The sequence below is a fragment of the Magnolia sinica genome, chromosome 6, assembly GCF_029962835.1.
Source record: "Magnolia sinica isolate HGM2019 chromosome 6, MsV1, whole genome shotgun sequence".
In the NCBI taxonomy this organism is placed as follows: domain Eukaryota; kingdom Viridiplantae; phylum Streptophyta; class Magnoliopsida; order Magnoliales; family Magnoliaceae; genus Magnolia; species Magnolia sinica.
The window spans coordinates 54,060,421-54,073,441 of record NC_080578.1 but is presented as its reverse complement, the minus strand read 5'-3'; the positions used below and the strand labels follow the sequence as shown (position 1 = coordinate 54,073,441).

At 40.0% G+C, this 13,021-nt stretch overlaps 1 long non-coding RNA gene across 1 annotated transcript; it reads left to right on the top strand.

The window, feature by feature from the left end:
* Positions 1–4,179, top strand: LOC131248767 (uncharacterized). The gene is made up of 2 exons (XR_009172442.1): positions 1–2,413; positions 2,531–4,179. It is a non-coding gene; the product is annotated as an uncharacterized LOC131248767 (long non-coding RNA).
* Positions 4,180–13,021: the final 8,842 nt, after the last annotated feature.

Genomic DNA, 13,021 nt, shown 5'->3' with positions numbered 1-13,021 from the left:
TTAATTTTGTTGTTATCAAGTTAAAACTGATATGTCTTTGGTGACTATGGGGGTGGTGAATCTTGGTGTCGTGTAGTTGCTGATTATGATCAAATGAGATGTGTTTTATGGGTAACATTAATATGTTCTAATCTTGTTTCGATGTGTTTTGGATGAGACCTACTATTTGAAACTGAATTGTTAAGAAACTATGCAACATATAAGATTTGTAAATTCAGTAGATAGTTTGAAGAATGGTATATATCGAAGGATATTTACTGTTACAAGAAAGATATAAAATTGGCATTTGATATTGTGTGGTAGATGCTGACATCAGTTTCATTCGGTCTATTATACAAGAAATAATCTTAACATGGAGGGACAAGGATGGACAAAAGAGGAAATGTCTACTTTTACAGCTACAGTTGCTGCAGCAACAACAACTATTACAGTGGGAGAATACTGCTGAAATTATTTATTTAGGACACCCTCACGATTTGGAGATTGGAGACTATGAAAGAAGCAGGATCATAAATGGGATAATTAGAGTGGGTGACCAAGAATGTGTTGCACAACTCTGAATGAACAAGGCCACATTCTTCAACCTATGATCCTTTCTCAAGGATAGGAATCTCCTTCCTGAAGGGAAACATGTTTGTATGGAAGAACAACTTGTCACGTTCCTTCATACAGTAGGGCATAATGTGAGGAACCGTGTCATTGGTAATCAGTTTATAAGGTTTGGAGAAATTGTAAGTTGATATTTTAGTAAAGCTCTAGATGCCGTTGTCGGACTATATCCAGGGTTTATAAAACTCCCAAGTGCAGATACACCTATAGAGATTTTAGCTAATCCCAATCGGAGCACATATTTTCAGGTATGCTCAACTGTAATGACATCATGCAAAAACTTGTGATGTGCAACCTTCTTTTATCTATTTCTTTACTGATAATGTGTGTTGAAATTGGGACTATATTGGTGCAATTGATGACACCCATGTACCTGCCTATGTGCCTGCATTAAAAAGTGCAACCTACTATAATAGGAAAGGAATCCTCTCTCAGAACGTAATGGCCGCATGTACATTTGATATGAAGTTCGTATATGTGGATGGGAATGATCTGCCTCCGACGCACGTGTCTTACAAAGTACATTGACACATTCCACTGATCGTTTTACTATCCCTCAGGGTACTTCGAATGCAAATATATGATGGAACATATTCATAGGATTATTTATAATTTTATTTATAATGATATTTACTCATAATTAACTGTAGGTAAATACTACGTAGTTGATGCTGGTTACCCTCATTCACCTGGATTTATGGCTCCTTATTGCGGTGTATGGTACCACCTCAATGAATATTGCACAGGCCGCAATCCTTCAAACAAGAAAGAACTTTTTAACTACTGACATGCTCAATTATGAAATGTTATTGAGTGGATATTTGGAGTACTCAAAGCTCAGTTTCTAATCCTCAAATCAGCTCCACCATTCAACCTTAATGCACAACTGAAGATAGTGATCGCATGTTGTGTATTACACAACTTTATCCATTTATTTGGAGGAGATAGTTTAATCAAAGATGAGGTCGCCTCAATGGATTCAACAGAGTGTGTAGATCTGTCACCATGTGAGGGTAATGTCACGCAAGGTGAAAAGGATGAATGGGCGATGTTTAGAGATAATATTACTTAGAGGATGTGGAATGAATATCTTCTTGTGAGTCATATCGTATGATAATCGCATGCTAAATTGTCATTTTGTACTCGATAATAGATATGTAATTGTAATCTCAAATACCTACAAGCTTGTGTCTAGATTGACATCCTTTTGGATGTATGAAAATATGATTATTCGCTCTTTTAACTTTTTATCATGTCTGAAATGTGTGTATTTAGTGAAAAATTTTCCTTTCTTATATGATTTATATGATGTATGTAATGCTTATTAAATATGCTCATATCACTATTTGTAGATAATTGAAGTTAGTGGCGAGGAAATGTCTCCAAAGAAACCAAACAACCAATCCACACCGACTAAAGAAACTGGTCAAGAACGGTGTGTTACACCACGAAGGATGCCAAGGAAATACAAATTAAAATCGCCTGATGGAAATGTATTGTCAATTAGTGCAATGTTGTGGACAGATGAAATGGATGACTGCCTTATCGATACGCTGATGGATGTTGTTGCAAATGGCAGTAACGTACCAATGGTTTTAGAAGGAAACCTACAAAACAGTCGTGGAGACTGTGAGGAGTGCAATAGGAATAACAGTTCAAGAGAAACATGTTGGGAATCACCTATGCACATTGAAGAGGTTGTATTTCGAGGTTTGGGACACTCTGAAATGCTAGTGGCTTTGGTTGGGACGATGACTTGAAGATAGGGACCTCTCTTGATGATGTTTGGGAGGATTACATACGGGTGAGACTATTTTTGAAATAAAATTTGTTATAACTTTAGTAATTAATTTTTTTTTATGTTGTACGTATCTTCTCATGTATGTTTACTTATATTGATTTTTTTCGTTGTTGTCACTAGTCACATCCTTACGCACAACATGTTTGGGGGGAAACGGTGCGAAGGTGCGATGACCTAACATACGTATTCGGTAATGACCAAGCAACCGGATTGTGTGTTTCCACAAGAAACATGCATGATACTAAGCCATCGAGAAGGCCCACGGATACTGATATTTCACCGACATGGTCTGTCGATCTGAATGACGATACTCTCGTGTTATCGAGTGACGATGTAGGGGACAATGTGCCTAACATCTAGTGGTTGTATCGAAGTCACGATGGTTCCCATATTGCAAATCGAAGTTCGATTGTGAATGGGAACACCTCGGCTGACACGGAAAGCACAAACAATTCAAGGAAGAGAGTTAAGATGGAACGCCCTTGTTATGTCATAGCTAAAGGAATGAGTGACGTTGCTGAAGCTATCAAATCACTGGATATTACCATACACCAAGGGAAGGATATGTTACATATGTCACAGGTTGTACTTGCTCTGGAGTAGATTGAGGGCCTTACAGGTCACGAGATCTTATGTGCAACAAGGATACTATCGAAAGATAAACAACAATCTACTTCATTCCTTTCTCTCCCTGAGAATAGAAGGTTGGATTTCATGTTAATGATGCTTGCTCCAGATCAGTCATCTGACTGAGCATAGTCCCCTCCACCTGACCGTATGGGTTTCTGTTTTATTTGGTTGGTTTGCTAAGTGATTTTTTGGACATACAATTTTTTGGACATATGTGCTAGTTGTGTTGACTAGCTGGATGAATATGGGTTATTTTGAATAATCTTATTTATTTATTTTTTGAATTTTGATGTGTATTGAATGATCTATCCATTGATGCTTGTTAACCTGTATTATCTGTTTATAAGGTCTGGTAAATTTGTTATGATTATGTCTACGCTGCTCATGTTACTGCACTATGTAAAGGATAACAATTCAGATTTAACAGATTCAGTCTCCTCTTTAGGTATCCTCTAATAATGATTATATCTTCATTTATCATTGGCAGTTATATATAAATAGTAGTCTTTATCTCATTATGTTCCACTATAAATGCAAATGGTTTGACGATGTTCAGTTTCATTTGTAATATGCAAATGGGTAAAAAAATGTACATTGTATTCAATGGCTGCCAACCCGGCATCTATTATACATGGGAGGAGTGCCGTCAACAAGTTGATGGATATTCTTTAGCCTGCTTCCATGGCTATAAATTGGCAACGGAAGCATATACTCAATGGACTGCTTTCTGCGAGGTTTCCTCGCATCAGAATGCAGCATTGGGTGACTTGGATGCTGATTATGACACCATGGGATCGACGCATGAACGTGGTTGCATCGCCAGTTATAGCAACCACCCTACAGGGAGATCGAGATCACCATTAAATTATTGTCATTATAGTGATGGCAACAGCACATAGGGAGATAAGGTTGATGAAACACCGCATTCATTTGAGGCGCTGATAAAGATTGCATTTGGTTGCTTGGTTTTAATCCTCGCCATTCATCTCATCTCGTGTCGTTGAAGATCAAGCTTACCGGATACAGTGGCCAAATTAGTAACTGGTTTTACTTTCTATTTTTTGGGATGTTTTTGGATATATTTTGGACTATGATGGACTGTGAAATTTTATTCGCTATATATGTTTTGGCCATGACTATGGTTGCTAGTAATATGTAAGGTTGTAGTGGCAGTATCAGTTTCATTCATTAGGTAGATTACATTACAGTAATCAGGTTAAAATCTACTAATTTAGATCTCAGGCCATTGAAATTTGGGTCTGGCATACAGTGCATGATTCAGATAGATGTGGCATATCCAAAAATCTAGTGGAGGTCTCAATACGATGGAGTAGCTACTGCTGTTTGATCTCCACCATATATACCTTTCTTAGGCCCATACTGACAGCTGCACGAATCATGATTGTAAGAAAATATGGATGAATGGTGTGGATGAAGCATGTGCACAATGTGGGGTCCAAAAGAGATTGACCACTGACCACTGATTTAAAATGAGTAACAATCAACTTTCCAATTCCCTTTTTGGGATGGCAGGGAAAATCAAACAACAAGAGTAGGTGTATTGGAGGTGAGGTGCTGGACACCATAACATACTTATTGTGTAAGCCATATCTATTACACAATGGCACCAAACACACGACTAGTGATTTAATGTATAGTCCACCTTTTTACGATAGAAATCAAACGTGTGAGAATAGTCAAGAAACAGGAACAATAATTAGAAATACATGTAATAAGTAATTATTACTTCTTTACGTCCAAATAACATGTATTTCGGAAAACCAAACCGGCCCTAAATACATCATTGTGGGGCCCATGTAACTTTAATCTCCGTTGACCCATCCGTACAAGAGGAGCATGGTGCTTGTCTTCTCACGACACATAGTAGACCAGCCAATCTACTTTCGTTAGAGATAGGTCTGACAAAGCATATGTTCTAAAGCGGATTGGCTGGTGTACCACACCATCGACCTTGCTGGTGGGTTGATGACACCAAGTTCCGTGGATCCCATCATGAGGTATGAGGTATGTGTTATATCCAAATCGTCCATCCATTTGGTGAGCTCAGTATAAGGCTTTAGTCGAAAAGTAAAGCATATTAAAAAATGAAGTGGACCACCCTAGAAAAAGCAATGGGGAATTTAACGTCTACCATTGAAATCGTTGTGAGGGTCATAACAAGTTTTAGATGAATATGATATATTTTTTTTCTTCTTCATCCATGTCCTTGTGGCCCGTATCCTAGTCCGTACTATTCTGTTGACTCCCACGATCCTTCCCGTCAAATTCTAGCAACCTGCGACCTATAATCGACGTTTGCGCGTGACCCCAAGTTGAATCCTGTAGATTTGAGTCGGCTTAATCCAAGACTTGTACCATTGCGACAGCACCGTCGCCGCAGTTCCAACACCACGTCTTGCACACTGATCCGATACCCTAGCCAAGAGATGTGGGCCGGCGTTTATTTCGAAGAAATGTCGCGCATTTGTGAACCCAAAAGAATCTCTACAACCCATCCCATTAATCAATCAATCAATCAAAGTACACAACCCCTGCTTTCTTTCTCCCCAAATCAAGCAACCTACCAAGTCAACTCTCAAGTCAAGTACACTATCACCTCACATCAATCACTCACATCCATCACTTGTCTCTTACAACCACCCATTCTCTCTCTCTTTTTCAACACATTTTCCAAGCAAGCAAAAGTGGTGAACGTCCAAGCTATCCCAATAGAGAAAAAGTGAGTTTTGTGTGGCCCACTTTCCACCCCAAGATCTATCATCCTAGCCCTTCATTTCTCATCACCCTCCATCAAAGTGAGACACAAGGAGATAGGCATTCCATCGGACCAAGAAGATCAAATGGTAGGTGTTTCTATAGGCCTAGATTTCATTTTTGATGATGGGCCAAGTGAGGCCTACAGATTGATGGTATGGATCTCACTTTGGACCCTAGATGTGGCCGATGACCCATCTTAATTCTCATGATCATTCCATGATGGAGCCATTCTCCATGGACCCCATCATGATGCTTATTTTCCATGCATGAATAGGGTCATCTAGACCTTGCATTTCGGTACAAAAAGGATCTCTACCATTGATTTTGATCGGTGGGCCCATATGTAATGGGACCCACTTGATGTATGTTGTAATGAATGGAAGGGAGGGCCCATAGTGCCGGGGTCCCTCCATCATCACGTGTCTCTTTCTCTCTCCTCCCTTTATTTTGTGGCCCACATGATGAGTGTATGTGATATCTAGACCGTCCATCAAATGAACCCCATGGCCATCTAAGCCATGTGGGCCCTACCCTCTAGATGATGGGAAAAAAACACAAATATCATATTTATCCAAATCAGGTGGGCCACGTCCATGTGGGACCCACCTTGATGAAACATTCATTCAAGTTGTTCGTCCAGTGTCCTTGGACGCTGGACGTGGTTTCTTTTAAAGTGTGAGCAGACAGTGAGGTGTACTCATAACAAAAAAAAATATGGCAGTTTGATTTTTAAAGCTTTTTGGGTGGGCCACTCCTACAGGCCCCACCTTGATGTAAGGATCAAATCCACGCTGTCCATCCTATTTCTTAGCTCATTTTAGGCGTTGAGCCGAAAAATGAAGCCAATCCGATTATCTGGCAAGCCATAGCATAGAAAACAGTAGTTTTCACTGTTAAAATTCACTTTGACCTTTCTACACACCGAAACATGCCAAATATTGGGCTTGTTTGGCTTGTCTTGAGCCATAGGAGCCAGTGGACGGGGTGGATTCTCCTGATGCCAACCCCACTTACGAAAAACCCTACGAAAATAAAATTTTAAAAAATAATGTAAAAAAAGAGCAGCAGCAGGCGCTGCTACTGCTGACCGTTAGAGGATGCAATAACATCCTGCACTGGGCGTGAAAGGGGCCAAGGATGTGGGTCCCAGCCATGGGCCCCACCGTGAGGTGTGTTGGACATCAACACTGTGCATTTAGTAGGCCCCCTAAGGGCAGTGGGCCACCCCAAAAATCAGTTGTATGCGGAACTCAGGTGGCCCACAGGGCAGGAAACAGTGAGATTGAGCGTCTGCCATTGAAACCTTTTTTGGGTTGTCACAGAAGTTTTGGATCATTATGAAATTTGTTTTTCCTCTTCATCTAGGTCTGTGTGACGTTATTAACAAATTGGATGGCAGATAAACGTTATGGTGGGCCCCACGTGGGACCCCACTAATGTTAGTGTTTTACCCACACTGTCCCCACATTTAGCAGTGGGATGGATGGTGTACCTCACTCCAGCTACATAGCTGTTGTAGTGGCGTCACCAAGTTCCATGGGTCCCACTTATTTGATCCACACCGTCCATCTAGGGGACTCACCATGATGCATGAGTTGCATCCAAGCCGTCCAACCATTTTGAAAGCTCATTTTAAGGCTTGAGACTAAAAATAAGACAGACCTAGGATCAGGTAGACCACAATACAGAAAACAGTGAGTTTGAATGTCCACCATTAAAAATCCTTGGACTACAGGGTTTGGACCAATATGATATTTGTTTTCCCCTCTTAATCTAGGTCTTTATGACCTTATAATTAGATTGGTTGGAAAATAAACTTTATATTGGGCCCTATGAATTATTTAACCATGAAAATTACTATCTCCATTACTATTTGTGGTATGGTCCAAATGATCCTTTCATATGATTCTTTTGGGGATGTATGAGGCCCACCTTGATATATACATAAGGTCCATGTGATTAGGCCTATCTTGATGTATTTGTGGCCATCCGTTGAGGCCCACCTTGATATATATGAGGCCCATGTTATGTGGCCCATTTGATGTATCTAAGGCCCATGGGTCGAGGCCCAATGGGATGTACACAAGTCCATTGTAATGTGATTCCTCCATGGTTTATGTAATGATGTTTATGGGGGGCTATGCCTTGGGAGCAATGATGGTTTAATGCCCACATTGTAAATACAATGTTGGTTAAATGTTCACATTGTAACTCTCCTTAGGGCCTATTGATGGGCCCATACTTATCCTGTGTAGGCCGTATAGGCCCATCTTCGTTATGAGGATAGTTCATCACCATATAACATGTTTAGTATAATTCCATGATTCATACCCATTCGCATCATATGTATGCTTGGTATGATGAGTGATTGATCATAGCATATGCTATTGGGTAGATTATCTATGGGACTCACTGATAGGAGTTACCCACATGAGCGCATGGTACGCGTAAGATTCTTGCATGACTGGACAATGTGATTCATGCATCTTGCATTTGTGTGTCATGATCGTTGTATGCCCTAACAACATCTGGGACGTGGCTCCACATGCACATCATGGATGGCCGAATCGGATACCGAAAATACTTGGTTCTAGCACTTTGGGCAGTTAGGATTTCCTTGAGTGAAAGTCCCAGAACCTTTTTGGTACTAGGAAATGCTCCAACGTCTAGACCGAGTAGATACATGAGTGCAGGAGTGTCGAATACCAGTAGGTCACGTCTTCCACTGTGTCGTGGTAGGTTGGAAGGGGGTGTGACCTTATCCGCCTGAGTGAGGGAGTTGTAAGTTAGACTGAGTTTGACCAGCTCGCAAATGAGTCCGCTATCGACGAATCGGGTAGGTATTGACAGACTACTGGTTAGGCAGATAGTGTGGTCTATTCCACTTACTGGGCTGTGCGGCTAGGGAGGCGGCAGTCAGTGTGAAGTGTATTAGACCCTAGTGATATCTCAGAGAGAAACTGTACTGATATGTGTACTTGGTGAAGATTGGTATACTTATTTTGCATATCGCATATGACATTTGGCAACATAGGTCACGCATCGCATGGTCTTAGTATGACTGATAGCATTCATGCCTTGCATCACATAGCCTTAGTACGGCTGATTGTATTCATGAATTTACTCGCATATTTCTGCATTACTCTGATATTGTATATTTGGCACTTGCCTTGCCCACATACTTACACCACCGTCTAAGCTTTTGTAAGCTTATGCACGACCGTTGCATACAGGTGTCGTTAGATCGCAGCAGCGTTGAGGCAGGAGTACGTATCAGATTATTTTGGAGCTTTTTGATCACTTTGTATTTCTTTTTCCGCATTGTACTTAAAATTTTTGATATAGTGGATATGTGGTGATGTTGTTTTGTGACTTCGTTATGCTTGTGGTTATACTCCATTATATATATATATATATATCATACTTAAAATCCTTCTTGTATGATCCCAGGATTGGAATCTAGTATATGAGTGCCGGGATCGAGAATGGGGCACTACAGAGGTTGTCAGCGCTGGATTCGGCGATCGAAAATTTTGTGAGTCCATTTTCCGAGTTTGGGGCGTGACATAGTGGGCCTTACAAATGTTTTAACAAAGAGAATTTATTATCTCACTGCTATTTGTTGTGTGGTCCACTTAAGCTTTGGATATGTTTCATTTTTGGACTGATGTTATAAATTGATCTCCTAGAATGAATGAAGAGCGTGCATTTAATAAATACATCATTTTTGGGCCATGCAACTTTGATATCCTTCGATCCATTGGTACAACTGGGAGCTCAAGGAGCCTCAGCTGATCATGGCACGGCACCTACCCACACCAAGTCAGGTGGGTGGTGTGTGATACACCAGTTAATCCACTTCCATGAAGACGGGCGCAAACGCTCCTCAAGCACAAGGTGTACCAACAGTTAAAAAGAGATCAAAGTTGCATGGCCCCCGAATGATGTATTTATCATATCCACACTGTTCATTCATGGAGATCAGTTTATAACATCAGCCCAATAATGAGTCATATCCAAAGCTTAAGTGGACCACACCACAAATAACCAGAGGCCAATGATTCTTACTGTTAAAACATTTGTAGGGCCTACCATAATGTTTACTTTCCATCAAATTGTTCATAATGTCACATGACATGAATGGAGAAGAAAAACAAATATAGTATACTATTAAAACATTTGCAAGGCTCACTATAACATTTACTTTCCATCCAATCTGTTTATAAGGTCACATGGACATGAATGAAGAGTAAAAACAAATTAGGTATTCATCCAAAACTTCCGTGACCTTCGAAAGAGTTTCAATGGTAGGCATAACTTTTTAAAGTGTGGTCCACTTGATCTTTGAATCTGCTTTTATTTTCTGCTCAATCGTTACAAGGAGCCCGCAACTGTTTGAATATAACACATTCCTCGTGATGGGATCCACGTAAATCAGTGTCATCAACACACCATCCAGTACACTAGCCATTCCGCTTCTCCTCGGCGGACGGAAATTAGATTGCGTAATGATTCACTGAGCAGCTCCTATCCTACCGAGTAAACTCATTTCCGCCCACCCTAAATTCATTTAGTTTATCCATAGGTTATATATAAAATTATACGTTAAGACAGATAAATGGGGTTAATAAAATACATAAATCATGGCGAGCCTCACAGGTTTTACTCAGTGCGTAAGCGTACTGAGTTACCCAGTACGCAATCCGCCAGGTCGGTGGTGTGCGGTACATCAGCCAATCCGCTTCCACGTTGTACGGTGGAGTGTCCATCGTATTTATAAGGTCACATGTAGATGCGGATGAAGTGAAAACACAAATATCAGCTCGATTGGAAACTTCTCCGACTCCCAAGAAATTTTTAAAAGTGCAAGATCAATCCCCACTTTATGGTACGCTTAAGCATTCTATCTGCCTCAATTTTTTGGTCCCTATTTTAAATTGATATGAGAAAAGCGTTTAACGGCGGGGATAAAACACTTACATCACGGTGGGCCCCACAAAGTCCTGCCCGGACGGTAATCTATCCCGGCGGGCAGCGGGGTAGGACGCAATCCGCGTCCGTGGAGAGCCTACCGTACTCTCTGACAGGGACACATGGTAGCGTTGGTCGCCAGGCAATCCCTTTCCGCGTGAAACAGCTTGATTATTAAGTCACATCTTCCCAACAGGATGGAATAAATTGTGTTCTGCGTGGGGCGCGCCAACGTGGAGATGACAGCTGTCCACATGCGGCTGTCGTATTTGTTCTTTCTTAAAAAGTCGCAATTTATTAAGAGGAAGACCCATACTGCGCAGAAAGCGATGGATGCTATGCCGGCACGCAGAAATTTCGTAGAGATCGCACAAGAAGCATAAAATGGACAATTAGAACCGTCCAAATTATGGTAACCAATGTCGATGTATTATGATCCAAAGATTAAACTCAGTCGATTATCTAAATATTAGATCGATTGATGTTTATTAGATGGTTAAAAATGGAAAAATAAAAAATAAAATCCAATGGTCTAGTTTCCACAGATTTTTATTTTTTTCTCCAATCGGAAGTAAGAATTGTTCAATCAGTATTATACCGGGGATTCTTAAAAAGAGTGGGCTGCACAGTACATTAGCTTTTATTTGAAGTAATATGTGCCACCGGTTCATTCCTGTTTCACCGTTCTCGTGAGAAGCAATCAAATAAAGCTAGGTGTGATCTAGATGGATTTACAAAGTGTGTTTAAAGATATGCAGAAATGTACAAAGAAAATTTTGGATGATATAGCTGGAGCACATCAAACAATGTCATATCATTGTTTAAATGGTCGATGAAAAAGCCATTGTGAAGAAGCAATTACAAGACAATTGTCAGAAGAAGACACCGAGAAGGCCAAGTAGTGTCGAGTAGTTATAGTAATTGTCTGAATGTGAGAATGATCTAGATGACTAGATTAATGTTATAAAGAGCAAAGAGCAAAGCAAATCATCTCATTCCAAGCCAATCAAAACTAAACATTATCTTTTAATTATTATTTCAATTACTAATCAATTATATTTATTAGTGTAATCACTTTTACTTTTCTGCCAAGTAGATTACATTTCTTTAAGTAACCTTTACTTTCAGCTTATTCTTTACATTCCATAGTGTAATCTATATCGTTAATCAAACAGCTAGTAATCTTAGTTGTAATTTGACTCTATGCTCGCATGCTGGATTTACTTCTACATTAGGAGAGGTGTTTTGTAACTTTTCTTCATGACCAACTATAAGAATCCCTTTCTCATTTCTCTTCTATTTATATCGAAAAGTCATTTCATACGGAAGGCAAAGATGTAACCCATCATCAGAGGACATATCCTATCATATGAATATTACCTAATCCTGTTTACATTCTGAGCGAGTGGCTGAATAGGCAACCCATCTTATCAGATCTCGGTCATACATTATGTATCTACTTATCTTTGCACTTGAGATCATAGTTGTTCAGTTTGAATTGAGCCACGAATTTAATTCTGGCACGCCCACATTCTAACTATCGAAAACCGAGCAACAATAGTTTTTGTCACATCTGGTGGGATGAAAAGAAAACTTCTTGGCTGTCAGAAATATTCATTGTGCACCGGTTGTATTGAAGCCCCAACAGTTTTTGCCACACCAGGTTGGATCGAAAAAAACTACTTGTGAGAAATATTCATTGTGCATCGGCCGTACCGAAGCACCAACAATTTTTAGGATGCCTAGTGAGACATTGTCTCTAATTTATAGGAAAAATATTACCAATCAAAATTATGAATATAAGAAGTAATCACTACAAGAAAAACGGGCAAAAGCTATGGCCAAAATCCGTAGCTAAAGCTCTTTTGCTATGGATATTGTCCGTAGCACGTCCGTCACTATTGGTGGAGTACCTAAAGGTCTAGCTACAGATTATATCCGTAGCAATAGATACCAATAGCTACGGATTATATCTGTAGCAATAGATACCAATGGCTATGGATTATATTCGTAGCAATATCTTTAGCTACCCCACCAATAGTGACGGACGTGCTACGGATCATATCCTTAGCAAAATTGATTTCATCCATAACAATAGATACCGATGCTCCCAATAATATCTATAGCGCTACGGACAAAAGCCGTAGCTATAGCTACGGATTATATTCGTAACTATTTTTTTAAAAATTGTAATAATATGACCTGTTTCCATTGCAAGAATCTGCTATGATT